This window comes from Plectropomus leopardus, chromosome 23 (genome assembly GCF_026936395.1).
Source record: "Plectropomus leopardus strain MGB_pleo_1.0 chromosome 23, ASM2693639v1, whole genome shotgun sequence".
Lineage (NCBI taxonomy): Eukaryota > Metazoa > Chordata > Actinopteri > Perciformes > Serranidae > Plectropomus > Plectropomus leopardus.
Window position 1 is genome coordinate 18912664 of NC_142198.1, and position 20055 is coordinate 18932718.

The following is a 20055-nucleotide window of genomic DNA, read 5'->3' on the forward strand; positions in this document are numbered from 1 at the left end:
TGGTCAGTTTTGGACATGCCAAATTATGCTGTTTTGGCTTTTTTTGCAACTTTCTTTGCTATGGCGTGTCTTGGCAGGCTAATATAAGTTGTTTAAAGCTGTTTTGAAGTGTTTTTAGGACGGGTCAAATTTTGACATTTTTGCCTTACTATAGTCTTGGATTTTTGGTCAAGTTTGGGACATGCCAATTTATGCTGTTTTGGGCTTTTTTTTGCAACTTTCTTTGCTATGGCGTGTCTTGGAAGGGTAATATAAGTTGTTTAAAGTAGTTTTCAGGTGTTTTTAGGACGGGTCAAATTTTGACATTTTGCCTTACTATAGTCTTGGATTTTTGGTCAGTTTTGGACATGCCAAATTATGCTGTTTTTGGCTTTTTTTTGCAACTTTCTTTGCTATGGCGTGTCTTGGCAGGCTAATATAAGTTGTTTAAAGCTGTTTTGAAGTGTTTTTAGGACGGGTCAAATTTTGACATTTTTGCCTTACTATAGTCTTGGATTTTTGGTCAGGTTTTGGACATGTCAAATTATGCTGTTTTTAGCTCTTTTTGCAACTTTCTTTGCTATGGCGTGTCTTGGCAGGCTAATATAAGTTGTTTAAAGCTGTTTTGAAGTGTTTTTAGGACGGGTCAAATTTTGACATTTTTGCCTTACTATAGTCTTGGATTTTTGGTCAGTTTTTGGACATGCCAAATTATGCTGTTTTTGGCTTTTTTTTGCAACTTTCTTTGCTATGGCGTGTCTTGGCAGGCTAATATAAGTTGTTTAAAGTAGCTCTCAGGTGTTTTTAGGACGGGTCAAATTTTGACATTTTTGCCTTACTATAGTCTTGGATTTTTGGTCAGGTTTGGGACATGCCAAATTATGCTGTTTTTGGCTTTTTTTTGCAACTTTCTTTGCTATGGCGTGTCTTGGCAGGCTAATATAAGTTGTTTAAAGCTGTTTTGAAGTGTTTTTAGGACGGGTCAAATTTTGACATTTTTGCCTTACTATAGTCTTGGATTTTTGGTCCGTTTTTGGACATGCCAAATTATGCTGTTTTGGCTTTTTTGCAACTTTCTTTGCAATGGCGTGTCTTGGCAGGCTAATATAAGTTGTTTAAAGCTGTTTTCAGCTGTTTTTAGGACGGGTCAAATTTTGCCATTTTTGCCTTACTATAGTCTTGGATTTTTGGTCAGGTTTGGGACATGCCAAATTATGCTGTTTTTGGCTTTTTTTTGCAACTTTCTTCACTATGGCGTGTCTTGGCAGGGTAATATAAGTTGTTTAAAGCTGTTTTTTCAAGTGTTTTTAGGATGGGTCAAATTTTGACATTTTTGCCTTACTATAGTCTTGGATTTTTGGTCAGGTTTTGGACATGTCAAATTATGCTGTTTTTGGCTTTTTTTTGCAACTTTCTTTGCTATGGCGTGTCTTGGCAGGCTAATATAAGTTGTTTAAAGCTGTTTTGAAGTGTTTTTAGGACGGGTCAAATTTTGACATTTTTGCCTTACTATAGTCTTGGATTTTTGGTCAGTTTTTGGACATGCCAAATTATGCTGTTTTTGGCTTTTTTTTGCAACTTTCTTTGCTATGGCGTGTCTTGGCAGGCTAATATAAGTTGTTTAAAGCTGTTTGCAGGTGTTTTTAGGACGGGTCAAATTTTGACATTTTTGCCTTACTATAGTCTTGGATTTTTGGTCAGTTTTTGGACATGCCAAATTATGCTGTTTTTGGCTTTTGTTGCAACTTTCTTTGCTATGGCGTGTCTTGGAAGGGTAATATAAGTTGTTTAAAGTAGTTTTCAGGTGTTTTTAGGACGGGTCAAATTTTGACATTTTTGCCTTACTATAGTCTTGGATTTTTGGTCAGGTTTGGGACATGCCAAATTATGCTGTTTTTGGCTTTTGTTGCAACTTTCTTTGCAATGGCGTGTCTTGGAAGGGTAATATAAGTTGTTTAAAGTAGTTTTCAGGTGTTTTTAGGACGGGTCAAATTTTGACATTTTTGCCTTACTATAGTCTTGGATTTTTGGTCAGGTTTTGGACATGCCAAATTATGCTGTTTTTGGCTTTTTTTTGCAACTTTCTTTGCAATGGCGTGTCTTGGCAGGGTAATATAAGTTGTTTAAAGCTGTTTTGAAGTGTTTTTAGGACGGGTCAAATTTTGACATTTTTGCCTTACTATAGTCTTGGATTTTTGGTCAGGGTTTGGACATGTCAAATTATGCTGTTTTTGGCTTTTGTTGCAACTTTCTTTGCTATGGCGTGTCATGGCAGGGTAATATAAGTTGTTCAAAGTAGTTTTCAGGTGTTTTTAGGACGGGTCAAATTTTGACATTTTTGCCTTACTATAGTCTTGGATTCTTGGTCAGGTTTTGGACATGTCAAATTATGCTGTTTTTGGCTTTTGTTGCAACTTTCTTTGCAATGGCGTGTCTTGGCAGGCTAATATAAGTTGTTTAAAGCTGTTTTCAGCTGTTTTTAGGACGGGTCAAATTTTGCCATTTTTGCCTTACTATAGTCTTGGATTTTTGGTCAGGTTTAGGACATGTCAAATTATGCTGTTTTTGGCTTTTTTTTGCAACTTTCTTTGCTATGGCGTGTCTTGGCAGGCTAATATAAGTTGTTTAAAGTAGTTTTCAGGTGTTTTTAGGACGGGTCAAATTTTGACATTTTTGCCTTACTATAGTCTTGGATTTTTGGTCAGGTTTGGGACATGCCAAATTTTGATATTTTTGGCTGTTTTTGCAACTTTCTTCACTATGGCGTGTCTTGGCAGGGTAATATAAGTTGTTTAAAGCTGTTTTGAAGTGTTTTTAGGACGGGTCAAATTTTGACATTTTTGCCTTACTATAGTCTTGGATTTTTGGTCAGTTTTTGGACATGCCAAATTATGCTGTTTTTGGCTTTTGTTGCAACTTTCTTTGCTATGGCGTGTCTTGGAAGGGTAATATAAGTTGTTTAAAGTAGTTTTCAGGTGTTTTTAGGACGGGTCAAATTTTGACATTTTTGCCTTACTATAGTCTTGGATTTTTGGTCAGGTTTGGGACATGCCAAATTATGCTGTTTTTGGCTTTTGTTGCAACTTTCTTTGCAATGGCGTGTCTTGGAAGGGTAATATAAGTTGTTTAAAGTAGTTTTCAGGTGTTTTTAGGACGGGTCAAATTTTGACATTTTTGCCTTACTATAGTCTTGGATTTTTGGTCAGGTTTAGGACATGCCAAATTATGCTGTTTTTGGCTTTTTTTTGCAACTTTCTTTGCAATGGCGTGTCTTGGCAGGGTAATATAAGTTGTTTAAAGCTGTTTTGAAGTGTTTTTAGGACGGGTCAAATTTTGACATTTTTGCCTTACTATAGTCTTGGATTTTTGGTCAGGGTTTGGACATGTCAAATTATGCTGTTTTTGGCTTTTGTTGCAACTTTCTTTGCTATGGCGTGTCATGGCAGGGTAATATAAGTTGTTCAAAGTAGTTTTCAGGTGTTTTTAGGACGGGTCAAATTTTGACATTTTTGCCTTACTATAGTCTTGGATTTTTGGTCAGGTTTTGGACATGCCAAATTATGTTGTTTTTGGCTCTTTTTGCAATTTTCTTTGCTATGGCGTGTCTTGGCAGGCTAATATAAGTTGTTTAAAGCTGTTTTGAAGTGTTTTTAGGACGGGTCAAATTTTGACATTTTTGCCTTACTATAGTCTTGGATTTTTGGTCAGGTTTTGGACATGCCAAATTATGCTGTTTTTGGCTTTTGTTGCAACTTTCTTTGCAATGGCGTGTCTTGGAAGGGTAATATAAGTTGTTTAAAGCTGTTTTGAGGTGTTTTTAGGACGGGTCAAATTTTGACATTTTTGCCTTACTATAGTCTTGGATTTTTGGTCAGGTTTTGGACATGTCAAATTATGCTGGTTTGGGCTTTTCTTTTGCAAGTTTCTTCACTATGGCGTGTCTTGGCAGGCTAATATGAGCTGTTTAAAGCTGTTTTGAAGTGTTTTTAGGACGGGTCAAATTTTGAAATTTTTGCCTTACTATAGTCTTGGATTTTTGGTCAGTTTTTGGACATGCCAAATTATGTTGTTTTTGGCTTTTGTTGCAACTTTCTTTGCTATGGCGTGTCTTGGCAGGCTAATATAAGTTGTTCAAAGTAGTTTTCAGGTGTTTTTAGGACGGGTCAAATGTTTACATTTTTGCTTTACTATAGTCTTGGATTTTTGGTCAGTTTTTGGAAATGCCAAATTTAGCTGTTTTTTTTAGGTATTTTGTAAGACATGCTTTACTATGACACTTCCACAGTGTTTTGAGTGACATACAGTACTATACTATATTTTGTTTGGCTCTTTTGGGCAATATACTTCACTAAGATATTTTTTAGGTATTTCGGTCAACACACTATACTGTGATGATTTTGGGGTATTTCCAGAGACATACTAAAATACGACCTTTTTAATGCTATTTTGGACAACATACTAAACTATGAAATGTTTTTGCCGTGTTTTAGATGACATATTATTCTCTTACGGTGTTTACCCTGTTATTTTCTACATACTTTTACATTTTTCACGATATTTTTGATGACATTTTTTTAACCTATTTTGGACGAGATGCTATACTATGACTTTTTTTTCGCAACTATACTATGACATTTATTTTATTTCAAGCGACATACTGGGATACAATATTTGTTTTTCTTGGAATTGTGAATGACATATAATAAAATAACATTTTTGAGCTCCAATCACACCCTTACCTTGAGGACAGCCCACATCTTTCATGAAAGTGCCAAAATTGGTGTTGGAATGGCGCTCGAATCTCACTCTTCAACTTGAGGACCACCAGGGTCTGACAAAACCTGCAGAGCATAGAAAAAACACTTGGTTAGTTCTGCTGAACATTTCTATAAAATCAAATGTCTATATAAGTCATTTTTATTGTCTGTACTTTTATACTCTTTTTTTCCTTTGTTTTTTTGCAATAATCTGGAACAGATACTACAACTACTTCTACTACTTGATATTTTTGAGACATACTACACTACTACGTTTTCAATGCCATTTCGGATAACATACTATACTTTGACATTGATTTTGCGCTATTTTGGATGCCATACTATACTATAAAGTGTTTGAGCTATTATGAAGATATAGTATACCATGAGATGACGCTGGGGGGGGATTTCCCATGGACCCACTGCATGGAGCGTTGCAGTATGGAGGGACATCGCCTGAGCTACAGTGGCGTGAGCAGAAAACTACAAGCATAATTTAACCTGGCATAACTGTTAATATACAAGCTGTCAAAACAAAGACTGTGAGTGTTTTTGCAACAAGGTTATATCCGAGCCTTGATGCTGATACTCTCTATTTGAAAGGGAAACTGGGTCGGGAGGTTGGGTGTCAGAAGACTGAGTCGGCACACGGCAGATTCAGCTCATTTCATGTTACCGCTGAATGCAGCGAGGTAGCACAAAATGTATGATCCTCAGCTAATCGGTGCTACTACGGGACACGCTACAGAGGAGCTGCTGCTGTGTCACTTAAACCAGAGTAAAACTCCAGCTTCCAGTAGACCCCCATGCCCTGCGATGATGCGGCGGAGGTCTGTGAGCAGTAAGGTCAGATCCTTGGTACGGCGACGAACAGCAAGATTCGATTGTGTCTTAGGGCACAGTACCGCAGACAGAACAAGGTGGTTGACACACTTCTGGAGGAGAGTGACAACTTGTGCCCTCAAGAGACCTGGCTCGCCAAACAGGACTTGGATAAACTGAGTACATTACACACAAGTTTTCATGGTACTGGGGAGTCCACCACTGACCTCAGCACCAAAATAGTCATAGGAAGGATATCTGGTTCAAACAATGAAAGCTGTGTTGTGACACATTTAAGTCTGCATTCAGGTGCTCTTTTGTCCCACATTTCCCTTCTCTGCTTTCCTGCTTTCCTCACAGGAGCACTGCAGGTTGGGGACACGCTGTGGATATTTATGGCCCCTGAACCGCTCGGCAGTGTCATTATTGGCCCCACAATGCAGCTAATGTTCAGCAAGAGGAGTTGTGTCAGAGCAGAAAGTGATGCAATGCTCTGGCAGAAGATGGCAGATCCTTCCCTTAATGAAGGCTGGTAGGAAAGGTAATGAATAGACAGAGGGGCTTAAAGGCACACATAGAGTGAGTGTGCATTAGTGAGGCTTTTACCCATCCTGCCACTGTGCTTCGTCTCTCCCTCCTCAGTCTCCTCGCTGCCAAAATATGCCACTCTCCTTCCTTCATCCCCATCACTCAACACCCTCTCCCTCTCTCGTTTGGATCCCATTCCATTGCAATGTAATGGGTTTATTAGTGTGGTTAATGCACTGTGACCTACTGGGCCTTGCCGTCTACCTTTTTCATGGGGCGAAAAAAACTGAAGGAAGCAGTACAGGATTAAGGTATAAAGGGCAGCACTAATAAAAGAAGGAAAGACCTTTAAAGAAGCAAAATCTTAGCTGAACAATGAAGTCAAAGAAGAAATAAAAATATTTTAAAAAATTGAACATCAAAGCAGATGTGCACATTCACAACCACTGCAATGAACAGCAGCAGATATTTGGGTCCCTCAGCAGCCGCGGCTAGGCCGTGGTGATAGCTGCCATGTTTACTCAGACTGGGAAAGACAGAGTCAGCTTTGGCACCAGACGTGCTCGGTGCAAATGAATGTTTCTGCTCCAAAACTCTGCCAGGCACACCCGCAGCCAGTTTGTGGTACAGTATAATGAAGCCATTTCAGGCGGGACTGTGGTGTTCCTGCGTCTGCAAGAGCCGAGCCAGAATGGAGGTTTATAGAGTGGAGGCTTTACACGAGAGGGAGTTTGGGTTTGAACAAAGAGAGCCATCAGTGCACAAATTTAAGGCTTGACTGAGGAGATCTAACCAGAGCGAAATGCTGTCTGGTGTGTTGTTTTTTAGAAGTTCCAGATTCTTCTTTTAATAAAATTAAGTGAGTTTATTTAATGTAATTGTTTTAAGTAATTTAACTTAAATTATTTAGTTAAATTTATTTATTTACTTCAAGGGCAACAAAGTGTATTTTTTTTGCATTTTTATAGAAGGGGTGTCTTTTATTTCTGCCAATAATTTGTGTGGATGCTTCAGCATTATTATTGTTATCCCTTTCTTTACTTTTCTTTTTCTTCTTCTGTACGTTTTTTGGCATGTAACTACTTCTTTATACTTTTTAGCTATTTAAACCTTTTGACCATCAAAATGTTCAGCTCTTTTGAATGCTGCTATATTAAAACTCCTTATACTTTTTAAAATATTAGGCTTTTTAATATTTTTGGTCCCAAATTAATGAATGGAGAAAATATCTTTAAATCCTCTCCACTTTGACAGACTACTGCTTCCACTTACTTTCAGCTGGAGAGTTCATGTAAACTTGAAATGGGTCACAAGACATTGAAATACTAAACATCATTCAGCTCTTTGCTATCTTTCACGGTATTTGTAAATTTGCAGTTCCAGTTTTATGCAGTTTTCAGACATTTTCTGAGTCCTGTATAAATATAGTTACGTGTTGCGTCGATCATTCTGATAGGTGCATTAGGGTTATTCTGTCAGGTACAAATATCTATTAGAATAGCCGACTTCCTGTATAAATGTAGTTAAATGTGGCGTAGGTCATTCTGTCAGGTAAAGTAGGTCTTTCTGTCAAGTGCGATTATTCATCAGAATGGATGACTTCCCTTGTAAATGTAGTTAAATGTGGGGTAGGTCATCCTGACAGATGCATTAGGTTACTATGTCAGGTACAAAAATCTATCAGAAAAGACGACATCCCGTATAAATATAGTTAAGTGTTGTGTAGGTCATTCTGATAGATGCAGTAGGTTATTATATGTTACAAAAATCTTCCTGTATAAATGTAGGTAAATGTGGCACAGGCCATTCTGTCAGGTGCAAATATTCATCAGAATGGACTATTTCCTTTGTAAATGTAGTTAAATGTGCAGTAGGTCATTCTGTCAGGTACAAAAAACTATAAAAAATGGACACCCCCTGTAAAGGTAGAGTTGAATGTGGCTTCGGCCATTCTCACACGTGGAGTAGGTCATTCTGTCAGCAACAAATATCTGTCCGAATGGACCAATTCTTGTACAAATGTAGTTAATTCAGGCTTAGGTCATTCTGTCAACAGCAAATATCCTTCAGATTAGACTACTTCCTGTAAACATTTAGATAGTGGGTATGCGTTCAGCAGCCACACTCTTGTTGGTATTGTAAATATTTTGCAACAGCACCAACAGTCAAACTTAAAACATCGTCGCAATGTCTACATCAAAGTATTTGGTCAATATCATTGTGAGATGTGATTTTCACCATACTGCTCAGCCAAACACTATATGAGGATGCCTCTCACAGTTCTGAATGTTTTTCATAAATATTTCAGCCTCTGTTTGCCACATTTTCTCGCTCTGCTGCTGTGCAGATCCAGCCGGCACAGCTGCAGTATCTCCACTGACTCCTAATTGTAGTATTTTTGCCTGCCACCTAAAATTATACTTGATAGTTGCAGTCAAGCTCCCTGAGTGACACCAAGTGAGCATCAACCAAATATCAAGAACCATCTTCTAGCGAGCGAGTGTGCGTATTCTAATAGGTGTCAGCTTCTTCTCGGAGGCAGTGTCAACACTGTGTCAGAAGACGTGTTGAAGTCCAAACAGAGTGAGTCTCGCTGAGGTCTAACAGATGTGACACGCCACTGACTGACTGACTTCGGCACCTATTCAATTAACAAGGACACCTCCACTTAGAATCGGAAAAAAATGCCCATCGCTGAAGTGTGGAGAAACCAGTCAGCAGCCTCAGAGGAGTTTTACCGCCCTGAAACCTGGAGCAACAACACTTTTCTTTTGCTGCTTTCAGAAGCCTTTCAAACTTTGAAGCCTCAGTAAACTGGTGCGAATTTTCTCAGAAACATGGGAAAGAAGTTAATGATCAGCTATGTGAGAAATGTTCCAAAAGTTGCAAGAAATTAGCAGATTTTAGAACGTAAATTAAAAAGGAAAAATACATTTATAATTATCACAATTACACATTTCAAATTATGTAAAGAATTATGCTTTTAAGCACATTTTCAAGTCTTTTTTTATTTGACTAATTTTCAGGTCTGCTTTACCTTTTGTCTTCTGTCAAGACACTTATTCATTTTAAAAAATGTCTAAAACAAGGAAATTGACGTTAATAATAGGAATTTTTCACTCCACAGGCTGAACGTTTGATTAATTTCAAGTGTTGAATGCTGAACTTGTGGTGAAATTGCAGCTTGATTTCCCTCGAGGTATCAACCAGAAACCAAAAAAAAAAAGACTGTACATTTTTCACATTCTTTATGCTCTCAAAATGTTATTTATCTCTTCAGCTCTTTTCAAGAGTTTGTGATTTTGCTTTTGAAATCTTTTTTTTTTTGCCAAATGATTGGTGGAAATTCAACCTGCAATTTTCTGCCGGCTCTCGTTGAAAAGTAAAATGATTTTATATTACCCTCCAAAAAGAAGCCTATGTTTATACTCGCAGTACTGCAGCTGCAGAATGAGGCATATTTCTACAATAACCAGTTGGCACAGGAGTCGTATGGCTCAAACCTTGAGTGGGAGTTCAGAACTCGACAGCACTGTAACTCTCTGACATTGCTGCAGTGACCTGGATCGCATTATGAGCCTGGCTGACACTCGAAGTCGCTGCTGCTATACGCGGAGTGAGTCTAGGGGTTTAGTTTAATTTACTTTAGTTGATGAAACACAGTGAAACTAGACAGAAGATAAAAGGAGAACAAAAGAAAGTACAAAAAAAAGAAAATTTGAGCAGATGAGATTAAAAAAACAACAACCCAAAAACGTGCTTAATAAAAATTCACTCATAATCATTTTAAATTCCTGCAGGGCTCCGCTCGGGGTTTATTGAGCACTTATCGAGTGATGAGACCTTCCTGGGCAATTATTGCATTGTGCAATCTGAGAGTAAAACAAATCTAAAATTTCTGCAAATCACATCTGACCTCAGTGCTCGCTGCTCAAAAAGTATTTGAAATTCTTTGACAGCAGGGGATCAGAGTGGGAGAGAGGAGGGATGGAGAAAATCTGAAACACACAGGATGAAAGAATCGCAACAAAACAAGTGAATCAGCAGGGTGCCAAGGTCACCCGAATGTGAGAGCGGCTGACTTATCGAGAGACAACGCTGCAGCGTATTGTGTGAAAGAGTGAAAAACTGAAAGTGAAACAGAGAATAAAAGGCGAGTTTGATGGAAAACATAAATTTGTGTGGGAGGAAATAAACACGTCCAGATATTTAGCTAATTTTCACTCTCTTCGTCTCATTAAACTCCCCCAAAAAAACATTGCTCTGTCCTCTCCTACACTCACAACTTTCTCTCTCCCTCCTGTTTTTTTTATAAGTCTAAGAAATCCAATCATTTCTATACGTGTCAAACCTCAAGCCTGATCTCTCAAACAAAGGCGGGCGAATTTGATTTGAGTGAATTCAGGAGCTTTGTGCCGATGAATAAAACATCGCTTCTCCTTGATGTTACCCGGACTTATCAAGTCACAGATTCCCCTTTGAGCTCGGTGGTGACACAGTGCAGGAACCCCAGCGCAGGATGAAACAGAAAAAGATGAAGTTTCTACTGTATATCTTCAGCTTTGGCTGTGAGGCGAGATAAGTGCAAAAAACGCCAAGATACATACAGGTATGTGCAACACGCGGACATGATGGAGATTGACTTTTTGATGAATAATGCACCAAACGAGAGAAAGAAATAAAGAAAAAGAAGAAGAAAGTTGATCTTCGATTTCATCTCGTCTGTCATGAACGGGCAATGTGTAAGGATTAAAAAGACGGCGCGGATGTTAAACAATACATACATTCTACCTTAATCCACAGTTTCATTTGCAGGCTCGCTGTGATTAGTGACTGCGTGTGTGACATTCATACATATTTAAGTGCGCTGGAAGCTGCTGTGGGTCAAATTAGTAATTGAAATGGGATTTACTTTTTCTTAGCGTAATCAATCATGAGTGGTATGAACAGCTTTGGGCCCAGAGATTTAAACAAAGGACACCAACGTGGATTTATTAAAGTTGATTTTTTATTCTCTATACTGCCTATTTGTCAGTGCTGTTGGTCTTTACATTATGGCAACTAAAATACTGCTAAGATATTAAGGAGGAATGTTTCCTGCAATGTATGATCTCTACTAGGCTTGGGCAATATCACTGTTTAGCAGCGTATTTAGAAATCTCTGAGGTATGTTTTTTTTTTTAGATACAGTCATTAATACAGGCGCTCTTCTTTCTATTAAACACATTGTATGTAGTGCACAGCACGCACCGCCAGAGCTCAGTCTTCAGTCTCTACTGGTGGAACAGGCAGCTCAGCTGAAAGAAACTGGACATGTAGTAGTGGAGGGAGAAGTTATAGGGGAATTTTTTCACATTTAATTCCATTAGTTAAGGATTTATTTCGACCAAAATGAAGTTAGTGATTGTTGCAGATCACTAACAACAGTAACCAAGACAGTTTGGGTAAGTTTTATTTTGTTTCAGATGTTGTTCAAATTTGAATGACATATGAATAAATGAGACAGTTAAGCCTCCTCAGTCTTCCATGACTGAGAGACAGTTGAATTCAAAATGTGCACAGTTGTATTTCTCTGTTTAATCAGGAAAAGAAGAGTGAGAATATTACTTTTCTCAACATTTTGTGAGATTCTATTGTGTATTATTAGTCTGAAAAGCTGAAAATAAGGGAGGTATAGCGCAGTAAATATACATATACTGTATACTACGGTAAAATTCAAGGAAGGTATGAAGGTACGAAATATTACATACTGCCCGAGCCTTATAACCTCCATTTTTTTCTCTGATAGTCAAAAAACCTCAAAAAGACTTGGAATGGAAAGAATTTTAATAAGAATAACTTAAATATGTGTGTTTGATTTGCGAGTGCTAAAGATACTATAAATATATATTTTTTAACTTGTATTATTATTATTATTGTATTATTATTCGCACAGGGCCAGTTCGACTACAATTATTCTTTATTAATTTACAGAAATACAGTGTGCAATAGTCCACCTTCCACCTTATCTCCCTCTCCCTCTCTATCACAAGCTGCTGCGCTCAGCCTGTGTGTCTGTCTATAGTCCTGAGAAATGTGCAACTATAATGCATAAAGCTGATGGATTTGGGGTCAGGTTTGGGTGGCTGATCTGATTTCACATATTGTTTTATTTACTTTTAATGTATCATAAAAATATATTATTATATTATTTAACAATTATTAAGTTATCTAACAATAATTTACTAATTTGGGATATTCATTTATTTATTGCCTCACTGGATATTATAGAGATAAAAAGACTGAGTTAATAGATAAAACACAATGTGTTAGCTGAGGAAGTACATAGTAAAGATCTTAATTAACACTTTAAACAACACTTTAAAGGTGTTTATAGGGGCCAAACCTGTTAATATAACTCTTTTTGAAGTGTTTGTATTTTAAGACTATAAAAGCGTAAGAATGGAGCCTGTGCAATTAAAATGTAATACTCCTCAACACTTATCAGAAGTAGCAGTTCCCCACTTTTAGCAGGAATGGCAATGATGGTCAGTGTTTTCCTAAAAAACAAAACAAAACAATGTATAGACTCATACAGAAGAAATACCTTTCAATCATTACTTCTGGCCCACTAGAAGTCTGTTTCTGTAGACATTTCTGTAGAGAAAGTGTACAAAGGCTTCCAGAGGTGATATAAGAAAATTTTAAAAAAGTAAATTACAACTGGGGTGGCCAAATGAGCCTCAAGTAGACGACTATTAAGTTTGTAGGATTATATAAAAAATGGAAAAAAAATAAGTATCAACAAAATCACAGCAGATCCCATAGAAATCCCCCAAAACATCAGGAACTCTCGTCTCTGGGGCAATATTCAAAAAATAATCTAATCAAAATTCATCCAAATTGTTTGTTTGACACAACTGCCTGCATTTTTTTTGCATTTTGTATTTGAGTTAAACGTACAGTTAACCAGTTGTTTAGTGCTGTTATTGTTATGCATTGCATATAATATCCATAAAATATATCTCTTAATCAGTCAGTTCACTCAATGATTGGCAAGGGGTCCTTTAATTTAAAAGTTTGGAAAAAACTAGTGTAGGTCTGAAATTTAGTGACATGCCTATTTGAAATTCACATAAACGTCCTGCAGATAATCAGTTGAATTTGTATATCTGTATTGTTTTTTTTTTCTATAGCTCATCTTTCTAGTTTTGAACAAACAGAATGAGAAGTATTGTTAATAATTTATGATCAAGAAAGAGTTAAGACAACCTTGATTTTCATCCTGACTGACCTATAAGAAATGACGACAATCATGCTGTAAATCTACCAAATCTATAGATCAAAATATCTACTTTACTTGAAAATAAGATAGCAAAAATGTTTAGAGAGAAAGTAGATAATGCGTGCAGATTAAATGCACATCAACATCTGCATCAGTGCCTATAAGCTCCTCGGGAGGTGTTAAAACTCTCCTCTCTGTTTCTCAGTAGATGGCAGACTTACCCTGTGCTGGCTCTTAGATAACACTGAACCTGCTGCTGGAATATCTATCATATCCACACCAACACCACCACTGTATATGTGTGTCTGTATGCAGGAGAGAGAATGTGAATGAGAAAGAAAGGAGGAATGGACAGAAAGAGGTTAATTTTTTTATGCTGTATTTATTTTGGAGTACTAGAAAACAGTGTTGGATTTATGAAGCATGCACGCAGCTTGGAAACTGTCCCGGATTTTCCCCATGGGGGATCGTTAAAATGCCATTTCATCCACATTATCTAGTGCTGGAAAGTCAAAATGTGAATGTGTGTTCACCTTTTATCGTTTGGTTTTCCTGCATTTGGACATAAACTGCAAGTAATCCCTTATTTTCTCGAATATTTCACTTTCTGATAACAGAACAACACAGTACAGACTATGCTATTTTGCTGGCTGCAGCATAAGTCAGAGTGACTTTGCTGCTCCTGATTAAGACAACATCATCAAATCAAGAGAACAAAGATGTGTGGCACAAATCAAATCCTGGTGATTAGCTGACCGCGGGAGTAAACAGACTGCCTCTAACTGAAAATCTAAGACACATTTACACTAAAATGGGCTGCAAATGCTAAGTTAATAGAAACCTATTTGTAGTTGAGAAAATGCATGGAACTGTGTTGGGTGCAACAAAAGCATAATGTGATATTGTATGGACATTTAAAGGGATAGTTCACCTGAAAAATTAAAATTCAGCTGGGGTGTCTTAGTGGATAAAGCAGGCGCCCCATATATGAAGGCAGTGTCCTTGCTGCAGTGGCCGTGGGTTCGATTCAAGCTCGCGGCCCTTTGCTGCATGTCATCCCCTCTCTCTATCCCCCTTTCACGCTATTACTCTCTCCTATCTAATAAAGGCAAAAATGCCTAAAAAAATCTAAAAAAAACCCCAAAAAACCACATTATAAAACCATAAAAATTCTCCATACTGCTTATCTGCAATAATCCAAGTGTCCTGAAGCCCCAAAGTGCGAAGTTGTTTTGAAAAATCATGTTATGCAAAAGGTGATTGAAAAAATATTTTTTAAGTCTTTTAACCCCTTGAAACCTGGAGCAACGTCATTTTTCTTGTGCTGCAGCATATTTCTTTCTAAAACATGGGAAAAAAGGCAATGAGCAACTTTTTCAAAAATAAGCAAATTTAGAAAATGATGTTAAAAAAGCTAGGCAAAAATGTCAAGTGGGAAAAAGAAAAAAAGCTAGGGAAAACTCAATTTCTACTTATCAAATTTAAAAATTTAAAATTATTTATTTAGTATTTTTTTCAGTACTTTTCCTTTAAAAAAATTTTCTATATATATATATATATATTTATTTTTGGGTCATTTCTTCTTACATGGCTCATTGCCTTCTTTACGTGTTTTTGATACATATCAAGCCAATTTGCTTAGGTTTCAAAGGGTTAAAATCCACATTTCACTTGGAACACCGGCTGTGTAGTACTCCTTGTGACAAGTAAACTTAACTTCATACCTAACTGTAAGGAGTACCCCTTTAATAGTAAAAATTGCCCTCCTGTGAGCTTGAATAATGATGATGACATTTTTTAGGTCTAGTTCTACACACAGAGCACCCTTTTACTTTAACTCCAGCTTTCACAAGGTCTGTGTTTACTATTCAAAGTTACATTTTGGCGCTCTACATACCTTTTTTTGTGTGTGTGTGTCTGTGTAAGTACACACCTGTATTTTTCACGGTGCACACCTTAAAATTATCACCGCTCACACAAATCAGAACTCCTCACTGTCGCCTGTGAAGTGAAAAATGTCCCGCTGAAAACCCCGGGCTCCTGACCAATCATCTTGTTTAGCATTTTCTTTGACGGCGCTGTGATTGGGTGCCGCTCGCACCAAAAGACCGCGCCGCACTTGAAGGCTGTGTGGAAAATGGAGAAAAGTGTTCTACTTTTCATGAACTCATGAACTAGTAAGGCAGTCGAGGAATTCGTGTTAGCATTGGGGCCCCGTGCTGCAGAATATTTTTGAATAATCCGATGCGAGTAGAAAGCTTTCTGTATGGCTCAGTGGGTAAAGCGTGACAGTAACACTAGCAGGGTTAGTGGTTTGATTCCCTCCGTGGCCATGCGTGATAAAACTGTATGCACACATGGAGCCGAGAGATGATAAAAGCAGCCACCAAATGGTATGTGTAGTGAATGTTAATCTGCAGTGAAACGGCAGTAAGGCACATTTCAAACTGTAGATCAGAGATACTCTACTTGCTTTGCCTGGGGGCCACTTTTACAAAATGACAGGAGGCCAGGGGCTAGGACAAGGACATTAAGGACATTTCTAGAATTTTAGGACATTTTTAGGATTACAGGACATTTCTCAGATTTTAGGACATTTCTAGGATTTTGCAGCATTTCTTGAATATTAGAACATTTTTATGCACTCTGGCACCTTTTGTATACTAAAATTACAAAAACAATTCCCAGCGTGACTCACTTTATTTTTTTTTTTTACGAAGAATCAGATAATATTTAGGGGGGATTTGGGACCCTGTCAGGGGCCAAATGTGGCCTGCAGGCCAGAAGTTGAGTATCACTGCTGTAGATCAGTGTAGGTTTAATGCAGCATCAGCTAAAATATCAGCTCTATTAATCCTGTCAAAAATACAGCTTCTCTGGTCCATTCATGTTCCCTTCAGTGGAGACCGAGAATGAAAGGACAAAAAAGAAATCACAAAAGTGAAAAAGGTTGGTTTGAGAGACAAAAAGGAAAAGTGAGAGGAGAAAAAACGAGTGGGTGATGTGGTTGAGCGGCGTTGTTTCTGAAAAGTGAAGGTAATGTGTAAAGGAAGAAAAGCTTGACTCTGCGGTTTTAAGAGTGAAGAAAGTGTGAATGAATGATGAGAAATAAGATGAAGAACGGCCTTTTGAAAAAGACAGGCGTTAATGAAAACCATTGTAAATGTCAAATTACCTTTTTTTGAGTTAAGAGCTTATTTCAACATTTAAAGCTGAAAGAGTGTGAATTATAGAAAAGGTGAATAGCAGGGAAGAGGAGGTCTAAGATCAGACTTTCTTTGTATTAACAGCAGGTTAACGTAGCAGAGAGACACAAGAACAAAGAGGGCAGAGCTGCCGCATACTGCTCTCTCAAGCGTGTGTGCTGCATGCCACGAGAGTGATAACATGCTACAATATGAGCCTTAAAGGGACACTTCACCCCCAAAATGACCATTTAAATATCACTTACTTAACCTGTGTTACTTTGATTTTATGAAGACTTTGTTGTCTCATATGCCTCCATGGTGAACGAAGAATCCAAAAAAGCATTATGAATTGAAGCCGCTTGGGTCCACATTTACACTGGAATCACCAGAGGCCCCACGAGATGATATTATCACGATACTTCAATCACCAATTCAATATTATTGGGATTTTAAACTTTTTTTTATATCCTGAACATTGTGGTGATATTAAGTGATTTATCGTCTTTCATTTAACTGCAGACTGATGTCACCAAAGTAAAATTGTCAACATCTGTTTTTCTCCAATAGGATTAAGTTTTCAATCTGTTTATCACACTTCACTTAGTACTTAAAAGTAATTAAAATACATATTTCAAATACAAGTAACAGAAATACTGCCCACATTTGACCACTGTTTGACATGGAGGCTCCATACAAGAAGTCAAGGGCTAAACTATCGTTATTATATCAGCCTCTAAAAATCAAATATTGGGGATGATTATAGATTATACTTCACATGTTGTGTGAGTTTGTTAACAGATGTTTTGAGATACTTTTGCTGTTGTTGAAAAGGTTCTTCGTTTACATGAATTCATGATGAATGTTCAGCTTTTTCGGATTCTCCGTTCACGATGACGGCAAAGAAAAACAAAGACTTCTTTAAGAATTCGTGCTAATTGTGAAGACTAATTGATATACTTAGTTTATTCATTCACTCATTTATTATTATTATTATTATTATTATTATTATTATTATTATTATATCTTTAATATTACAATACCACCATTTTTCTCCACTTTCTACTTCATGCCCCACTTTCATTTTACTACTAACATTCACTTCACCAACTCATTTGTTTATTTGCTTATTATTATTATTATGTTCATTATTATTCCTATTATTATATTGTTGTCATTATTGTTAGTGTTATTATATTTACTATTATTTACATATTTTTAAATTATTATGCCCTCACTTCCTTCAACCAGAAATAACATGCTTACTTACTGATTCTCTGTCTTTTTTAAATATCTATTTTCACTTCTTTTTCCCGTACTACAAAGAAATGGTATACCTCCACAAAGTTATTACTATCTACTTATTTATGATTTTCCTATTCATTCATATTGCCATTACTTCCAGTTAAACCCCCCTCTATCATCTATCATTGTTAAAGCACTTCTGTCAGTCATGGCTACTAGTTTTAGTTACCATAATTTTCATCTATTATTGTGTCCCTGTTTTCCTCGACTACATTCAACATCGACTTTCTTTGTGGTAACAGCAGTTTACAAGGGACACACAAGAACAAAGACAGCAGAGCTGCCTAATGCTGCTCCCTCAAGGATCACACACCCGAAGTACCGGTCCTACGCTCTCCGAACTGCTGCATGCCACAAGACTGACAACATGCTACAATACTAACATGAGCCTGAAGTCACAAATGCACCACTGTTCATAAGATTTAGCTCCTAACCGCATGCACACAGCTCTTATAAGTCTTCCACATGGCGTATGCGTGGGCATCCATTTATAGAGCCAGCTATTATGTTTTCTCGTGTGTTTATTGTTTCGAGCTTGTTACCCTCGACGCACTGTGTTACCGCACTCGCCCTCCATTATTCCCATAAACCGGCCTTTAAATCATTCAGTGAGCCTATTCAATTTCAAAAGTGAGAACCATTGAGGTAATTTAGGGGCTCGTGTATCGACCCGCTGAGGATTTCTACATCCGGCTTCATTCTGGGCTTCAAATCACAGATCTGATCAGTAGTCGACACGAAAATACACCAAAAAAAGGCATTTAGAGCCCATGAAAAGACAGACACTTCATGCATGGAAGCAGTTTAAATTGCAAAACGTGACGTTTTTGCGACCGACCTAACCCGGTTAATAGTTATTTATCCTGTTTAGATGACAGATGAGTGGGCTCTGGTGCCGCTGACGTTACAATCGATGCCAGAAAACGTCTACATTTATGATTTATGATCAACAGGGTAAAACAAATGTTAGGAATAAACTACAGCTGAAGCCATTTAAATGAGCAGTAAAACATCTCCCAACTCCACAGTCGAGTGGAAAGCTTCATTTCTACCTGATGTCCACGGATGAATGGGATTACTCTGCACACATTATTTCACCCAGTTCTGCTTTTCTACCTCCGTCTCTGCAGGGAAATGTGACATCTGAGTGCGTGTGCACTCACCGTTCGGTAAAAGACAAGTAATGCATTGCCATCACATCATGACAACGACATCTTCTTAACGTGGACCACTGGATTGTCAAAAAATATTTGAAATCTGACAGTTGTCCCTGTTTATCTAATGCTTCGTGTTCTGTATGGACTTTGCTGTCCCTGTTTGTCTCCTCTGCCCCTCCGTCCACCACCATGTCCTCCCAGCTCGACATGCAGCAGCTGCTCGCTCGTACCTCCTTTACAAGATCCCCTCAACAGCATATTGTAGTTCACACAATGATGGCTGAACCAAGGAAAGTGTGGAGGAAAATGTTGTCCATTAAATATTCAAGACCAGCAGTCGCCATCGCAGCCAGTGTGGCTGATTTTTGGAAATAAGAAAGAGCTGCTCACCGATATGCCTTTATTTCCAGGACAAATGACTCTGCAGTAGTCAGAGGAATTTATCAGTTATGATCTGCAAAAACAGAAATATGACGCCTGGGCTGTCGCACAAATTTTATCCTCTTTTACAGAGCGATGCAATGACGCCACCACAAAATACCATCTGTCAACATCCAAACAGTGCCCGAACAACATTTAAAAATCTGTCAGCACCAAGTAAGAAGGAGAAACAACAAAAAAAAAAGAACCACAGTGACATTTTCACTGGCCTCCGTGCTGCTTTATCTGTTTACTAATCTGCTTTCCGACCCATTTGAACGGACACTGCTCTAATACTGTGTTAAATGTCAAAACTGTAAGATCCAACTCTGTCTTCCGACATAGCTTGAAACACATCAAAGTGGCGTAAAAAATGTCCCATAGTTTAGCATGTTGTATGAAAAAGGATAAAAACGTAACATTATAACATGTCATCCCAAATCATGTTAGAAATGTCAAAGTATAATATGTTGTTGGAAATATAGGAAAAAAAGTCATAATATAGTATGTCATCCAAAATAGCAAAAACCGTCACAGTATAGTATATCTTCTGACAGTATGAAAAATGTCATAGTGTAGTATTTCATCCAAAATATAGTCAGAACTTCTTAGAATAGTATGTCATCCTAAATTATGTA

The 20055-nt window shown here is 37.6% G+C and overlaps 1 protein-coding gene across 3 annotated transcripts in view; it reads right to left on the minus strand.

Annotated features, from left to right (window-relative positions):
* Positions 1–20055, minus strand: part of LOC121961945 (uncharacterized) — a 266687-nt gene that overhangs the window by 13944 nt on the left and 232688 nt on the right. For all 3 annotated transcript variants that reach the window (XR_015775706.1, XM_088073625.1, XM_088073624.1), the window contains one exon: positions 4719–4820. The gene's annotated coding sequence lies outside the window, so the exon portion shown is untranslated. The remainder of the gene's footprint in view (positions 1–4718; positions 4821–20055) is intronic.